General features: G+C 41.6%; 1 protein-coding gene across 9 annotated transcripts in view; it reads left to right on the top strand.

Moving 5' to 3' along the window:
• Unc-115a (actin binding LIM protein Uncoordinated 115a) overlaps window positions 1-17593 on the top strand; it is a 150086-nt gene that overhangs the window by 26757 nt on the left and 105736 nt on the right. For 7 of the 9 annotated variants that reach the window (XR_002008809.2, XM_072299832.1, XM_019042977.2 and 4 more), the window contains exon 1: window positions 15243-15599. The exons of the other annotated variants lie outside the window; for them this stretch is intronic. The gene's annotated coding sequence lies outside the window, so the exon portion shown is untranslated. Of the gene's footprint in view, window positions 1-15242; window positions 15600-17593 lie in introns of those variants that run through there. 9 annotated transcript variants of the gene reach the window in all.

Genomic DNA, 17593 nt, shown 5'->3' with positions numbered 1-17593 from the left:
TTAAGCGTAAATCAAGAACCAAGCCTCTTAATTTGAGCGGATTTCCTTTTGATTTAAGCTCAAATCTGATTGAATCAAGAGTCCTTTTTCTTGTCAATGTTTTCAAGAGTCTGGACTCTAGATCTAATGTGTTTTTTTTTGTTTTTTTTTTCCAGTGTGGTTCTTGTGGACTGAAAGGGAAAGTGATGTACTAATTATGGGGTCACTTGTTGGCTGCCGTTAATCTTATTATTTGCTCATTGAAGCCGCCCGCTCCTATTAGTAGGATCGCGCTATCTTCCATTCGTCTTCTTTGTCTATAAATTTCAGTAATCAGTCTTGAGGCGCAACAGGAGCGTTTCTCGAAACCCGGGTCGGAATTTTAGGCTATCGCAAAAATGCTGCCCCTCCTCTCAGTGGGACTTTTTTAATCACAGCTTCTCTTCGCATTTTTGAAATTAAAATTAAATGAAAATTTTGAAACTAGTCTGTAACTAATATTGCCATGAAAATTTTCTCTCAGATACGCCATTCTTTAGGAGTTTTTCTTCCTCTTTGGACGTCCCATCAACAAGAAATGTTTGACCGCAACTTCCCTCCCTCAATGAACAATTTCTGGCTTCGTTCATTCATATTTTTTTCTATTTGGGGAGGCGGAGGGATACGACTTTTTGACCGGAGGGGTATAAAATTACCATCCCCTTTCCATCCATCCGATGCCCTCTATATGCTTTCGAGAATAATTAGCTGTGCAAGGAGCTGGTCCCGCTTGATCGAATCCTCCTTCTGGTCCCGCGCTGCCAGGCCACAGCTCCTAGGCAGCGCGTGACGCGTATAGTTGCCAGTCGGCCGCGTGTTGCCAAGATTAGAAAAATTGATGAAATAGGTTGTCCTCTATATTTTTATTTTAAGGAAAATGGTTTTGGTGGTTGAGAGAACATATTTTTGTTTTAATTTTTTTTTAATGAACAGAACAACTAGTTTATCGAATGGTTATGGTGGTTGAGAGAACTTATTTTTGTTTTAATTTTTTTAAATGAACAGAACAACTATAGTCTGTCCCAGATACGAAGAGCTCTGGAAAATCAGAGTAATTAGCACTATTTGGCGGGTTGGGGTGCCTCGACCCTCGTCACCTGTCATCTCGTCGCCTCTCACATGCGTCGCACAGAGGGTCGCAAGCCACCTCGAGGCAACGCATACTCCCTTCGCATTTCCAGACCGGGATAGGCGATTTAAATCCCTGATTATTGACATTAATCGTCGCTCCTCTGGCCAAAGGTTTTACCTCCATTTTTACCTCCAGTAAAGTTCAGAATGCGAGTGCGAATTAAGCACAGAATGGACTGCGTTATATCCCTTATTGATTGATTACCATCCACCAATAAGAAGCTAGATAGTGTTCATCTGAACTAACGCGATGCACGAGGCCGGTTTTCCCCGGGACCCAGGAGCGGATTCCCGACGCAAGGCGCCGCCGCGCCGCGGAGCTCGTAACCAGCCCTCTGTGCGGTGCGGGGTTGGCTCGGTGATTAGACGGGTATCAATAGAACGAACGATACCTTGCTTCTACATCGTGCAAATTATTCCGATTTTCCAGAGCTCTTCGTATCTGGGACAGACTATAGTTAATTTACAGAAATTATTATTCTGGGTGAAATATTGTTTTTTTTTTAAATTCAAATGAAGTTTTTTTTGTCTAAAATATGATTTCAAAGTACCTAATGTCTTTTTGTCATTTTTCTTGGAATTAAAAAAAATGGGGAAAACTGCATTCGAATCAAATGCAATGTCTTCTACTTGAAAAATGTATCCAATCCGTTTTTTTTTGGGGGGGGGGGGGGGGGATTGTCCTTCGAGAGGACGGATATAACCGCCGGATCAGCCTAACGCAGCATGCCACGTTGCCTAATTTTCTCTCATGTTCTCTTTTTGTAGCAGAAAACCAAACAGTTAAATACTCTACGGTTTTAAACTTTCTGTGAATTCACCTTAGATTGTGAAGAATGTAATAGCGAAACAAGTTTCAATGTTGCTTAATTTTCTGTTTAAAAATAATACATCAGAGAAAATCAGGCAACGCTTGATGTAGGGAGGCTGATTCCAGTGAAATCCAACCAAATCAAGCACATTTTTTTTTTCAATTTTCTAATTTTTCATCATTAATTTTAATTTTTAATTTTAATTTTAATTTTAATTTTTTTAAATTTAAATTTTTAATTTTATTTTAATTGGTTATCATTTAATTCAAAAAGAAAAGTTTCGGCGCAAACCGTAAGTCAAACTCTTGATTTTTGACGAACTGGCCGCCGGTCAAATTTCAAAGTAACGGAAATTTACATCTCCGTTTTCGTCGATGGATTGGGCCTAATGCTCCCCGTAATTAGATTAATAATCTTTGGTGAAGCATGTAGACCCGTGACTTCAGTCACAGGTTTTCCGCTAGTTTAAGGATAATCAGGTTGTCTACCGGTCCTAGAAAGTCCCCGATTATCCCCGATTTTGGAAGGGTGTCCCCGATGAAAGTCCCTAATTTTCTCTTTCAGGTCCTGAAAAAGTGACAAAAATCGTCCTACGTACCAGCATTTTCAAATTCTCCCGCCAGCCGCGGCGGCGCGGTATGACCAGGAATACAAAATCTGAAGTGTTGCTTGGTTTTTCGTATGTTTTCATCAGTTCAACATGACTTGTAAAATTAGCCGTATAAAATACGCTTTTAACGCTCTAACCAGCTCCCTTCCTCTTACTATTTCGGGGGGAAAAGTCCCCCATTTTCTTGAAAACACACCCCAAAAGTGCCCGATTTTGGTTTTTCATAACCGGCAGACACCCCAATAATCATTCACGGAAAAAAAAAATTGCTGATTCAACAATTCAATTGCTAGAAACAGTGAGTGCAATGTTTCAACGCAGATTGTACAACAAAAAAATGCTACTTTAACCACCCCCGTGGTTAAATTACTTTACAATGTGGTTAAAGTAGCATTTTTTTGTTGTACAATCTGCGTTGAAACATTGCACTCACTGTTTTTAGCAATTGAATTGTTGAATCAGCAAGTTTTTTTTTCCGTCTTGTATATCAACAATTATTCAGTAAACGTCCACGTGGACCCGATTACGCGGTTAATCCCGCGTCACGCACTGCGTGTGAAACCGTGGCTTCAGCCATCACCCTTCGACGTCGTGCGACCCGTGGCCGCCCCCGCCGGAACTGCGATTGCCTTCGTTTCCGGAAATTAAACCTGTGTCTCCCGTATCCGCCTCCGCTAGTATTTTTATCCTTCTTCCTCCGCCCCCCCCTCTAAAACCTCTTTTCGGAATCTTTTTTTCCTGTCTCTCTCCATCCGAGACTCCCGTATTTTCGGGTTAAGTTGGGTTGGATTTTTAAATCCAAGAAAATTCAGTTCAAGTTCGAAAAAAATTACGCGGGGCCCAAGGAATCACTCCTTGATCGAGGACTAAGGATTTCAGCCCCTTTCTGATTCATCCAAAATTCCGAAAACTCTACTCGTGGGATTCTCCCCCCCCCCCCCCCCCACGACGACCTCAGAAGCTTTATTTGTATGCGGAAACAATTCGTCGCTTAGCTGACATGAGGGCGTAAGTACACATTGAGATGAGCCCGGAAAATCATTGAAATGTATGGAAGACAAGGTTCATTGTAGAGTGTAGTTACGCCCTTTTATGAGGTAGGTGACGAATTAGTTGCTTTGGAAAGTGGCCTTACGGCCAAATGTCCGGCTTCCAGCATGGAAAAATTACCTCCTTTATGGTCAAATGCTCGATCACACGTCAAAGTGTGCGATTTGTGAGTGTAGAGCAAAAAACTAAAACAAATGTGTCAGCATTTTTGAAAATTGTTTGCCATTTGCCGCGATTCGCGGATTGGAAATGCAAGAAATTTTTGCACCCCCACTTAAACCGAAGACCCATTATCCACTCCGTGTTGCGTTACGTAATTTAAGTAAGAGTGGCTCCGAAGTACAGTAGGATCTGTACTCGAACTCCTTGCTAGTCGTCAGTAGCGTCTTGGAATGAGCCAGAGCGCTCAGAAGTATCTGCGTCCTCCGCGTACCCCATTTTGAAATTTAAAAAAAAGAAAAATACTGATTTTATTCTACGAACATCGTGCCCTCTATAGCGAGTCGTATGGAGTGCCCTTCCAGAAACGTCCTGTGGTTTCCGTTTTCCATAGGTGAAAGTTTCTAGTTGGTTCACTCATGCCCAGTGACCGAGGATGAGATCCAGAAACACTCTTGGTAGTACGAAAGTGTATTAAAGTGTCAGATCGGGTGCCGAAGACATCGCACCCGGAGTTTATCTCCGTTTCCGCCGCCGTCGCACAATTCTTACACCCCCCCCCCCCCCCCGGTGCCCCCTTTCCCCCCAGTCGCTGCCGCTGGTTACGCCCTCTTCGTCTCGTAGTCCCTGTTGTCTTGTCTTACGGTCTTTCACGCATTTAACTCGGTTTTGACCGAGATGGGATGCGGCAAATGTCCATTTCTCTGATCGCGGTTTTGAGTCCAGCCGAAAATCCCCTTCGAAGTTGCGGATCTGCAACCCAACGCAGCAGCCGTGTTTGAATAGTCGTATGCCGAGTTTACGCTCCGAAAAGCGCCCCGTACAGTCCTGCTAATTCTCCGTGACAGACCCCAATGAGCTGTCTCGGAGATTGCACAAAAATCGCCGTCTTGATTTTGAATCCACAACCTTATTCTACAGTCATGCACTGGGGGAAAAAACACATCGGATCTAGAGTCCAGACTCTTGAAAACATTGTCAAGAAAAAATAATCTTGATTCAATCAGATTTTTGCTTAAATCAGAAGGAAATCCGATCAAATTAAGAGGCTTGGTCCTTGATTTAAACTTAAATCTGATCGAATCAACAGTATTTTTTCTTGTCGATGTTCTTAAGAGTCTGGACTCAAGATCCAATTTGTTTTTTTTTTCCCAGTGTGTTTGAATCGTTGTCTGGTGAGGAGTCCATGCTTCGAAGAGCGCCCCTTGCAGACCCCCCAGTTCACCTTAACTGAAATCTCAAGGACCGGCCTCGGAGAGCGCGCAAAAACCGCCTTCACGATTTTGAATCTGCAACCTTACTCTACAGTCATGCTTGAATATTTGTATCCAGCGGGTGAGGCTGGTTAAAGGAAGCCTAGCACCAGTGCGTCATAGTGAATTCAGTAACCCGCAACGTTCGATGCAACGATGAGGAGAATTCTCACCCTGTAATTTTCTTATCATGAGTGGCGGTAGCCACCACCGGGCAAGTAACCTATCCTCCAACAATTGGCAACACAGCACAGCACAGCACAGCCCGGTCGAGGCAACGACACCATAGTTACACGAACTTGGCTTATTTGGGTTTTTAGTTGCGGTTCAGTAAACTTTTCAAAGCAACGGAGCGACGGATTTCAGAAATGTTGGTGTCTAAAGATGCGTCTCGGTCCCGTCTAACGAACTGTTGAGTTTCAAGGAGGTTGATGATTTATTAAACGAGATAATTACGCATATGTGCCTAAAATAGCAAAAAGTATCCACTTTGACCATTTTCACGCTCTGTCAAAGCTATGGAGAATACGAGACATCGGAGCCCTATATAATGTTATATCAAAAGAATTGTCATGTTCCCGTGTAGTGCGCGTTTAAGTTTCATTAATAACCAAGGCATCCTAAGAAAAATATTGCGTCTAAACTGCTTTTCGGGTGCAATGGGCGACCCGACCTGCTGACGTTTATCATTGAATTTCTCGCTTACACTATTCTGGAATGAAATTATGGTTATTTCGAGGGAACATCCTGAAGTTATGAGGATTCTAAAAATTATATATGAGTAGGGGTTTACTTTTACCGTTTAGGCTGTAGCTTTGATTATGTCCCAAAAATCGTAAAACCCGAATTTACTAACACATACACACGGTAGAGTGACAATGTTAGTGCTCTCTGCAGTCAGCATCTCACCAGCGGAACAACAAAACAAACCACGAATGTTAGGTTAGTTCCTGTTTCACAGAGCAACAAAAACGATCGATACAATACGGAATCATTTGCTTTCAATCATTTCAATCCATTTACGACTTCAACAATGTTTGTGACAAGCATTATCATCGTATTTTACAACCTGGAGCAGAAGTTTATCGCCTCATCGTGAAGTGAATTCTGAATATCCAATCTTAGAACTCAAAACCTCACCATTCTACTCTCTCATTGTTCTCTTTTCATTTTTGGTTCAAATCAAGTGATTTAAAGTCGCTTCACTAAAATTATGAGACCCTGAATCCATTTAAGAGCGTGAAGCTCACATTTTTCTGGCATTACAGCCTTTTTACTCCTCAAGTTCTACGGATATGAGTCCATTTCGCTCAAGGTTTTTCTGAGCTCTGAGCGATACCAAGTGTTTATACATTTAAGATAAGTGAGGTTTGTCTTTTGGTTCTTCTTTTAGCAGTTTTAAAGTAAATTAGGTATTACAGTACCTTCGTCCAGTTTTGTTTCCTTGTTTAATGTTTATTAAGAGTCTTTCTACGTTAACACTCAAGGACATACATACTTACGCTCAGGTACCAATACCATTGTTTTTCTCTCACGTCAGGATGTACCTTTAAGCATGCTAATTTACTAAAGAAACTCCTCCAGTGATAAATAATTTTAAGCTTTATTACGAAGTGAAAACCTCTGTGTGGTGTCGCTAAATTTCTCAGATAAGTCTCAGTTTAGACACGTAGAACAGACGTTCACTTTTGTCCGTTACGTTCCCTGCTCTTATAGCTTCACATCTTACTTTGATCTCTGATTCATCGATTAATGGCACTTTTAGTTCCATTCATCATCAATCAGTTCAAAGCTATCTCAACGATGAATCATCAAACGTCATATCAAGGAAGAAATTTTCTGCTGAAAGCTATGCGACGGAATTGACAGTGCAACTCAACTTACGAAAGCATGAACCAGGACATAAGAATCTGTCTCTAAGTGAACATTTTTTTCAACTCATCAGGCAGTTTAGCAGGTAAGAAATCTACACTTGATTAATTAAGGATTACCAGATTACATGCACACTGGTTTTCCAACATTTACGGTAGATAGGGATATTTTTATTGATAATGATTAATGACGAAACGAATATGTCAATACCATGGCCAAACTGGGAAACTACTTACCGCAATCCACAAAGTTCATCCTCAAAGACTTTCAGTCTTTTCATTTCTCTGCTGATAAATAATTCAACATAATTTCTGAAAATTGTGTAATTAATGACTTCGATGCGCAGAAAATTCTTTTCTGGGATTTTAAGCGTAGTGATCACTAACTTTTCCCTGATTTTGGAATGTCCTCTTTTGACATTAGGTGTCTCAGATAAAAATTCTTTTCACAAAAATTTCAAGTTTTTACTTGACTTAATTTTAAGTGTTTAGTCTCTTTAAACTGAAAAGTCCAATTTTTTTACTGGGAGAAGGAATTTCAATGCTCCGCAGCAAAACTACCTGACATATTTTCACAGTGAGGAGGGCTTAATTTCCTAACTTTTACAGAACCTGTCACCCTGTCTATCCCTCAGAAATTCAGTGAACCAGATGAGATTCAATGAGGGTCGTTGATAACTTTACCACTAAATTGATACCGCTTAAAGGATTTTGGAGGGAGCAATTTTACCCACTAACATTGTTGTCAAACAGGGTTTATTCATCAGAGCCCTGAATTGAGGAACCAAGAGAAAATAATTTGTTTTCATTTACTCCTCAAAGATGATACTATGACCATGATGCAGGTCAGTACCTATGAGAACTATATAGATCTCATAAAATTTCAGTAAACCTTGTCGCTGGGGGAAAGATCTAATACATACTGAAGATAATCATCGAATAATGTACTCTCCTAAATATAGACAAAAATTACAATGAAAATGTTCATTATTTGATGAAAAATAAAGTACAAAAATTTTCAGAGTCTCAGAGGACACCAAGAATGCCAAAAAATCTTAAAATAATTTCCTTTCACAAACAAAAATAAAAATGACACTGAACATTTTTAGCAGGGCTTCTTGATAATCAGAGAACAAAAATTTTGAGAGCTTGACACTTTTAATCCTTACAATTTTTAGATTGTAACACTAATGAGGTCTGGGAAGCTGTTGAATGCCCTGATTTCCAAACTTCTATTACTCAAGCAGCTGCACACATTTCTTTGAATTTCAATTCCATGGTAAAATTATTTCTATTGCATTGTAGTGTTGAGAATGTTGCCTATTTACTCATTGAAGGAACAATTTTTAGAGCAATTAATTTGAAATAAGTACCTACCGTTGTTGCAATTTATCATTGAATTTCTTCGTATTTCTTTTCTTTCTTCTTTTTCTTTTCTTGGGATTCTACAATTGTATTTCTTTTCAGGGATATCTACAGTTGTGTAGATTTTGATTTTTAAAACTCATCTCTTTTTAAAACTAAGAGAGCGTTGAAATAATTATCACTTACCATGTATAACTTTCTGCAAAATTTGCCTCAGTTGATGCTCTCACAAGTTCAGTTGTAAAGTCAATTCAGCCATAGCTTTCCGAAGAAAATTTCTTCTTCGATCTAACAATTAATGATTAATCGTCGAAATAGCTTTGAACTGATTAATTAAAAATGACAGTCAAGGGTGTAAAAAAATAAGACGGATCCGAGAAACTTTGCTACACAGCAAGGAGATATCCACTTCATAGCTATAAGCATTAAATGGATTACATTTTGCAATTAGGAGCCACTATTTCTGGTCCATTTTAGAAACAGAATACATGCTATTGGTTTCCCTATGCAGATATGTGCTTCTATGGGAGAGCCAGAGGTAATGGTTCCTTATTGTAAAATGTAATCCAATTCCTTCACAAGTGCGGGACTTCATTTGGTAAAATAACAGTTTTCTTGCAAAAATGAGATGATATAAACTCCAAAAAACCCAAAAACTTGAGTAAAGAGACTCCGGGCAAGTCACCATCCTCTTGCCAAAAACCTCCAAAAGCTCTTCTTTGTTCCCCTCTTCAGTGGAAAAAGAAATTATCACACTACGACAGTTTCCATTTCTGTCATAGAGTACCCCAAGCGGACCAAAGAACGGAACTCTTAGTCGTTTACACATTTACCTATTTAACAAAATCTCCAGGAGGTCACAGACAGGCTGGCAGCCCCTCATCGGACCAAAACGCACACCGTACCATTTTTTTCCTTGTAGGTATGTGCCTCCAAAGTACATGAAATGACTCCTTGAGGGGCGGGCAAGTTTGATTGAAATTCACGTTGTCTTCTGAAAATGAGCTAAAATTTTTACCTTGAAGAAGAAGAAAATCGAGTTATCATTTTCTTCCATACATGGTAGGTATGCCTATGAGAGGCACCAGGAACGCCTTCCAAAATTATTGATGCAACCCGCACGACTCCGAAGTCAGCGGAAACTTTCTTGAAGCGTCTCCTAAGATTTTCCCTACACAATAATCCCCTTCAAAAATGAATGATGCAACAAGCGCGTCCTGTTTGACCACGAAAGCTCCTCAGATGAGAAGTCTTTTGGTCTGGTCAGAAAAATATTCGAACTTTATTTTTCATCTTCTCTTCTCATTTCCCGCATTGACGGAGGCGAAATTTTTTGGAAAGCATGACGCGCCCGGCCCAATGCTCTCACTGAGGATCAACCTGTAGATAGACTGCTAAAAATATTTAGGAAACAGATGTTCGGGCTCACTGAGAATGAGGCCAATTTCCGAACTGATAGTACGGGATCAGAATGGAAAAAGTCAATTATGACTACGAGGAGGCTTTGTACATTTCCAAATAAACAGTACCGTCTTTGTTGTACAAGTATTCCTGAACGATCATTCATAATGGAAGGTCATATTCTATTCGCACTTTTTTTTACGCATTGGGCCGGGCGCGTCATGCTTTCCAAAAAATTTCGCCTCCGTCAATGCGGGAAATGAGAAGAGAAGATGAAAAATAAAGTTCGAATATTTTTCTGACCAGACCAAAAGACTTCTCATCTGAGGAGCTTTCGTGGTCAAACAGGACGCGCTTGTTGCATCATTCATTTTTGAAGGGGATTATTGTGTAGGGAAAATCTTAGGAGACGCTTCAAGAAAGTTTCCGCTGACTTCGGAGTCGTGCGGGTTGCATCAATAATTTTGGAAGGCGTTCCTGGTGCCTCTCATAGGCATACCTACCATGTATGGAAGAAAATGATAACTCGATTTTCTTCTTCTTCAAGGTAAAAATTTTAGCTCATTTTCAGAAGACAACGTGAATTTCAATCAAACTTGCCCGCCCCTCAAGGAGTCATTTCATGTACTTTGGAGGCACATACCTACAAGGAAAAAAATGGTACGGTGTGCGTTTTGGTCCGATGAGGGGCTGCCAGCCTGTCTGTGACCTCCTGGAGATTTTGTTAAATAGGTAAATGTGTAAACGACTAAGAGTTCCGTTCTTTGGTCCGCTTGGGGTACTCTATGACAGAAATGGAAACTGTCGTAGTGTGATAATTTCTTTTTCCACTGAAGAGGGGAACAAAGAAGAGCTTTTGGAGGTTTTTGGCAAGAGGATGGTGACTTGCCCGGAGTCTCTTTACTCAAGTTTTTGGGTTTTTTTTTAATTAATAGAGGGTGTGGATAGAAACAGGTAACATTTACAATGCTCGCGCAAGGTTGAAGAAGCTGTTAAGCGCTGTGTTAAGTGCTTGGCTTTTTTCTATTTTCTATATCCTCCTTTTTTTTCTTTTTTTAAATGCACCACACCTTGCAATTAATTAGCTGCCTTACTACTCTGGCAACTTCATATTTTTATAGTTTTTTTAGTTGACTTAGACAACACGGTCATGGCGGACGAAATGAACAGGGATTGAAAAAATAGGATAAGTAAAAGTGTTCGGATCGCGATTGAACAGTCTCAGTCGGTCGATTGAGTTATGCGCTTTGCGCAGAAATAAGGCGGGGCTCTTCGCATGTTTTTGAAAAGTAACGCCCACCCATTCAGACGTTCACTGAAGCCACGGTTTCAGAGAGCGCGGGCGCGGCGCAAAATTAGCCGCGCGAAGTCATTCATAAGTCGTCTTGTCCCAACTCTCTATGAAGGGACTCCAGTGGCGACGACAGGATCTACCGCAGCTATTTTGCAAGTTGGCAACGCCGTTTTCCTTCCATTTAAATCCATTGAAAATATCGATTTTAGGAGCGGCAAACTGCCTTACTAAGAATCGATTGTTTTACATACATTTAAGGGAGGAAAAACAGTGTAGTCGACTCTCAAGCATCGCCACCGCAGATCTGCCGTGTTACTGAAGAGAGGAGACTGTGCCAAAATCTTTTTGAGAAAATGGACCTGCAGCATCGGAGCGGGAAATGTTACCGCACGTGTTCGCCGCTCTACATTATCTTGTCGTTAGAATCGTACGAAAGAATCTAGGATATTGTTGGTATGATACAAAATGTATACATTTCAGTTTCGACTATATGCCAATGAAAAAAAGAATCTCGGTGTATTTACTAAGAGAAGGGTAAAATTACCAAGAATTCAGGGTTTTATTTGATCCCAGTTTTTTCTTGGTCAAATTACCATTTATGGAATTGGTAATTTTACTGAGAAATCTCGGTAATTTTACTAAACCTTGGTAAAAACGCCAATATTTTTTATCGACTGTGGTAGAATTACCAAGATAAAACGGCAAAGTTACCGGGAATTGATTACCTATAAAAGTGGTATTCTTACCTGGAAAAAGAAAACAGTAAAAATACCGGTTTTTAGGTAAGCTTACCTGTCTGTCTTGGTAAAATTACCAAAATGATTGGTAACAAAGTGAGATGGTAAAGGTACCAACGGACCTTGGTAAAAACGCCGAGAATTTTTTTTCAGTGCAAAAGGGGAATTTGTTATTTCATGCTAGGTAAAGAGCATAACGTGCCACGTGCTGTATTCTGCATATCGATGGTCAATGTGCGAAACCACGGATCTCTACCGCGGTGTTTCAAAATGCATACTGTTAAATTTATATATTTTTTTTTTTTCAAAGAGAAACGAGCGAACTTTATGGCTTGAAATTGACACAAAATATTCCATCAACAGAGAGGAAAGATCAAAGAAGTCCTCAAAAAATTAGGTTGACGACTTTTCCAAAGAAAAAAATAAATCGTAATAATAATAAAGTATATTGCAGGAAGTCTACAACGCCGCAAACAGAGATACGTGGTTTTACACTTTGGCCGTCGATATGCTTACGTGTTTACGGTCTGAACACAATACAAACAAATTCCTAGGGTTAGCAATTGGCCGAGAAGGGTACTATTTTACTGAAGAGAGCAGTGAGTACAGCTCTCAAGCGGAATGAAGTGAACTTATTCCTCCCTTGTCCGGAATGACGTCAATTTTTGGGTAATTAGAACTTTCTCATAACTATCGTCCCAATACTGCTTTTGTAACCGAACAAGTCAGTTCATTTAAATGATTCATCGCATTTTGAAAGAAACTGAATCTTGAAAATGTTGGCGTCACTGCTCTCTTTGATAACACGGCAGAGGCTTAAAACTATCGCTTCCCGGTGGCCCGGTTGACTTTCATGTCGTGCGCGGCTTGTGGAAGCGTACCTCAACGCTTTCCTTGGCGCTGCATGCCATCAGCGGGCATCTGCCCCGCTCAACTTTCATCGATTTGCCCGTATTCTAATAAATCAATCGTCCCTCTATCGCGCGCCGTAAGAAAAATAGACGGAATTATTTCCGAAACGGAGATGAAATTAATACGATAACCCAACTCGAATGACCGAGAATACACTTCGGCCGGGGTTTTTTATTCTCTCAGGCTTGCTGTTGCTTCCTTTTCGAAATAATCGATCTAGTTGAAGGTCTAGGAAGAAGTTTTTCTGCTGAAAAATAAACTTTCCTTGTTCGAAGCAAGCGTTTCAACTCAGGTGGGACATTTTGCAAGTAAAATTCTCGACCTCCGGCAAAAATTTAACAGATAGTCGAAGTATCTGTCAAATATTCACTAGGAAATCAGCTTTTGCCACAGGCTAATTATGAAAATTAATAGACAAAGCGATATTACAAAGAAGACGAATGGAAAATGGAAAAATCCTATCGGTTGGAATGGGTGATGGGGGAACAAGAGGAAAAATAATGGACTACTATTGATAGAGAGTCTTTCAAGGGTTGCCGTTAGTCAGTCTATTACTTACCTCTTTTGTCCAGGGCAATTACCCGCTTCCACCAATAGGATCGCGATGAATTTTCTCTTTGTCTATCGCTGTGTCTATCGATATGATTAATCAGTTTGCTAAAGGTGAAATAACCGGGCCGAAATCAATAGATTTGCCCAGCCCTAACACAACGTGACGAATAATGTGACCGTGGTCAAGCTTTGCCTTGTGGAAGCCTTACGAGTGTAATAAGACTGATAATCCTGCAATTAATTCATGTCTCGAAACTTGTTATTCAGTCCAGCTTTTGATCTCGGACGCGATGAGGAACCTTCGTTTTTGTATCGTTTGTGAGGTTCGCGCAAATCACAGCGCGACTAAGGGGTGCAGAAAGTTCCTTAGTTTGCGCTTTCAACTGGGAAACCCACATGTTCCATACACCCTATTTAAGGGGCTTGGAGGACAAGGCACATAAGTGCAGTTTTTGAAAAATTTGAGATAATAATGATTTCAAGTAAAACTAGTTCTAATGCCACTTCCGTGAAATTTGCTTCCAAATTCCAATTTTTAAGCAACCAAAAGTAGATTTAAACTTTTTTCCGCCAGAAGGATCCATGTAATTTCGAAACTTTAAACACGTATTTCAACACCATTCCAGGTAATATTAGGAAAACATTACCATAGCCGCAGTAGTTTCCACAAAAAAATGTGCGAGCAGTAATGTGTACATCATTTTCATGAAAATCAAAGCTTTTACAGAGTTTTCAGCAAAAATAGTACACGTCTAATAATTTTGAAACGTTGACGCCGCGAACGTGAATTATTGATGGCAAGAAAATGCCTGCCCGCTTGCTCCGTATGTGGCGCCTTACCATCCAAAGAATACTTCCAACGCTACACAGTTACGCATGGTTTCCCGATGCGCAAATTGCCTATACTGCACCTATCGGACTGTACGAGTATGTACATACATTTTGTTCTGAGGTGCACACCGTTCACCCGCGATCCCTGGATCGGGTGATCGAGCATACAGGGTGATCTAAAAGTCCTGTACCAGCAGCACGGGTTTCCTCGGGGGACTTCCGTCATTTGTCCTTTCACTCCTTGTGTTTGAAAACATCTGGAATAAAGTCGAAACTTTGACTTCAGAATCATAGAATCGAATCTAAATTATGTTATTATTAGTTAACAAGCAACACTTTCAGTTTGAAATATGTTTTATTTCAACAAACATCAGTGGAAAATGTGAGGAGATAGCGATCTAACCGCCGCAGTACGTCACTTCCATCATTTTCCCGCCATTCCAGCGCGTTTGAAATTACTTCGAATCTTTGAACTTTTTATAAGCGGACTTGTCCAGGACTTATTAGACTCCAAAAATGCGCAACAATAAGTCACCACTTTATCTACTTTTTTGGTACTTTTAGAGTGTTAGATAAAGAGTCCTCTGAGCTCTGAACTGAGTAGCGCCCACACAAAAAAATTAAATTGCCGATTCAACAAGTTTATAGTAAAAAAAGGGACTTGAATGTAGATTTCCCAACAAATAAAATCCTACTTTAAGCACTCCCGTGGTTGAATTACCTTTCCACTATTGTAAAGTGTCCATTTGAAACATCGCAGTCACTTTTTAACAATTGAATTGTTTAATCAGCAATCCATTTTTCTCCGTGTACCAAATTCATCGGTTCGCATGACCGCGGTTTTTTTCTCCGTGTGCGACGCACAGTGGATCGAGTCAATTAGAGAGGTCGGACATGAAATTTTTGACTAAAACTGCAAATTTTGATGTTTATTCCGTCACATTTAAAATTTTAGCGAGTGCTTCTAGCAGAAAATTCCACGAGGAAGCCAATGAAACCGCTTTTAGAACCTCAAAGTTTTGTATAAACGGCGTTATAAGCGTTTAAAGTTTCCAAATTTCGTCCGACCTCTCCCATCGACTCGATCCACCGTGCGACGTGCGGTGGCGGCGGTGGCGATGGCAGCGGTTGCCAATCAGCCCACTCCCCCATTTTAACCCACGTAAAATATCGCACGATCTGGCAACCTCGCGAGTGGCAGCGGTTGCCGCAGCCGCGGTCGGTGCGGTGCCGCGGCGCGCGAGGAATCAGTACGAAAGTTGATTTCGGCCGACCCGGTTCCCGGCCTCCGTCGATCTCGGCTCCCGAATCCCGAATCCGTTTCCCCCGATCGATCCCCGAGTTCCAGCTCGGTTCCTGTTCCTCCTGGGGTTCCGCCCCTTCCGCCTTCCGCCCCCGCGTTGTGCGTCGCGCCCTCGCACTTTCGCAGCTTTCCGGTGTGCTTTCCCCGTCGCGTGCGTCGACAGTCGGACCTCCGGATTCAGTGCTACCTGCGACCGAACCGCGGATGTTCCCGTTCGGGTCCGCGCTGTTCCGATTGCGTCACGAGTCCAGCTCGGCTGTTCCGGTCGCCGATCCGGTGTGACTCCGCCGAGTTCCTCCCGTGTGTAATTTACTCGAAGTTTTTTAGTGTATTTTTTTGTGTTATGCGCAGTTTTTGGATCCTACCGACGAAATGGGCCGATTTGGCCACTTGAGCAATATTTTGGGTCTTCGGGGTTTTTATAAATAATGATAAGAACCGGGTGTTTTTTGACGCCATAGAATCGGGCTTTTTCTAACTAATCGCACTTTTTCGTAGCTTTATTCCATCGGAATGAATCATTATTATCGGGTTTCTGTTTGAATTTCGTACCAATCCCAAAAAATGTCTAAGTTCCAGCGTTTTTATTGCTGGCTAACCGCGAATATTTAGGCGCAAACTTTGGCTAGGAATTTAAGTACTCAGGCGCCACTGAGAATTATCTAGGCGCATTTTGCGCATAGCGCCTGTCGGATTCAACTTTCGGACATAGGTTATGAATTCTCAATAACCCAATACATGCTCGTAGAACTAAATTGGACTGGTTAAACTTGAATTAGCTCAACTGCATTTCACACTGTTTGAAATCTCGGAGTGAAGTCCGGAGTGCATTTCACTCCTTAGTCTATGATTTGTCCCCTGAAATTCGTGATTTGCGTAAAGAGTGATATCCGTTTCGTGAGAGCGGAATTAATTTCGCTGTAAGAGTTGATATCACTCCGCATTCATATCACTCCGTTCGTTATGGAGCAATACAGAATCTCTCTGTATTTCCGTCCGAAATTTTTAACAGTGCATGTCAAAACATGGAAGGAGATTAGGGACTGTCTAACGTACACAGTTAAGCTATACATATAGGTTGAAAACGTGTCATTAATCGTCCATTTTCTGAAGTCCCAAGTTAATTCGCTCTACTTAATTAGGGGCAAATTAACTCCGGAGCAGGGATATTCAGCCCGATTGATCGGGGTTGAAATCCCAGTCATCTTAAGAAACAACACTTTTCTTATTTTCCCATGAATACACTAAGCTGAACGACTATTTTTACCAAATAAATAACCGACCTGTCTGATTTTTTACCTCCTGAATCTTTCGAATAGTTACATGGTATATCTTTAAAGAATCAGGAAAAACTACATGGTGTTTTAGCTATTTAACTTGTGTCACGAAGCAGCGCTTTTTGATTGAGGCGTGGCCCAACAAGATTTCGAGTTATTGCCTCGAGTCTCGACGCCTGCTTCTAATCGGAAAGAAAGTCTAAAAGTAGTTCTAACGTCATGAGTTTGTTTACCATCGTTCAGACTTTTTTCTCCCCCTTTTTCCCCCGTATTTTTCTCTCACACGAAGTTTTTCCTCCTCGATCCTGTCATACCATTACATCGAAACTATCCCGGTCTTTCGAGCCGTCCACCCTGACAGACGTCGTAAAATCGCGAATCGACCGGTTTTTTATGGGGCCCGAAATGAACTGCAAGCAAAACTCGGTGAATCATCGGAAGTCCGCCAAAATTATACCCCGTAGCCGCGTCTGGCTCTTATCTTCCGCAGAATTCCATCAATCTCGAAACCGGAGCGAGAACTCGGGGAGATGGCCCCCGCGTATTTCGACGTACGCAACGTCCGAAACATCCGCAGACGTGCCCGACCGAGCGGAACGAAAGATGATGGATCGCGGCCGTCCATCGTAAAACGACATATCGTCGTATAGGTTCTGTGTGAGCATTGCGCGGATCTTGCGTAAGCGGGCAGCGCAGGACGAAATTTCATCGGGAGAACGTCAAGGTTGACGTTTAACAGATACTACGGCCAGCCTCGTGAGTTATGCTAATTGCTCGCCTCTGACTCATCGCGGTGCGGCCCCCCGGCGCGGCGGCCGAGGGGGGGTCCCCCCGCGCCCCCCGGCCTCACCACCGCGCACGCAAGTGGCATGTGGCAACCGCTACCACCCTAACCCACCTCACTTGCTGACGGGGTGGCCACCGTTGAAAGAGAACTGCAACCTGGTCGGGAGGCCAGCCTTTTATTTTTAACCTTCTTCCTCTCGGTTTCGTTCGACGTCAGCCATCAGTTCATGG

Source organism: Bemisia tabaci, chromosome 4 (genome assembly GCF_918797505.1).
Source record: "Bemisia tabaci chromosome 4, PGI_BMITA_v3".
In the NCBI taxonomy this organism is placed as follows: Eukaryota; Metazoa; Arthropoda; class Insecta; order Hemiptera; family Aleyrodidae; genus Bemisia; species Bemisia tabaci.
Note: the sequence above shows the minus strand (reverse complement) of the source record. Positions and strands in the feature narration are given on the sequence as shown.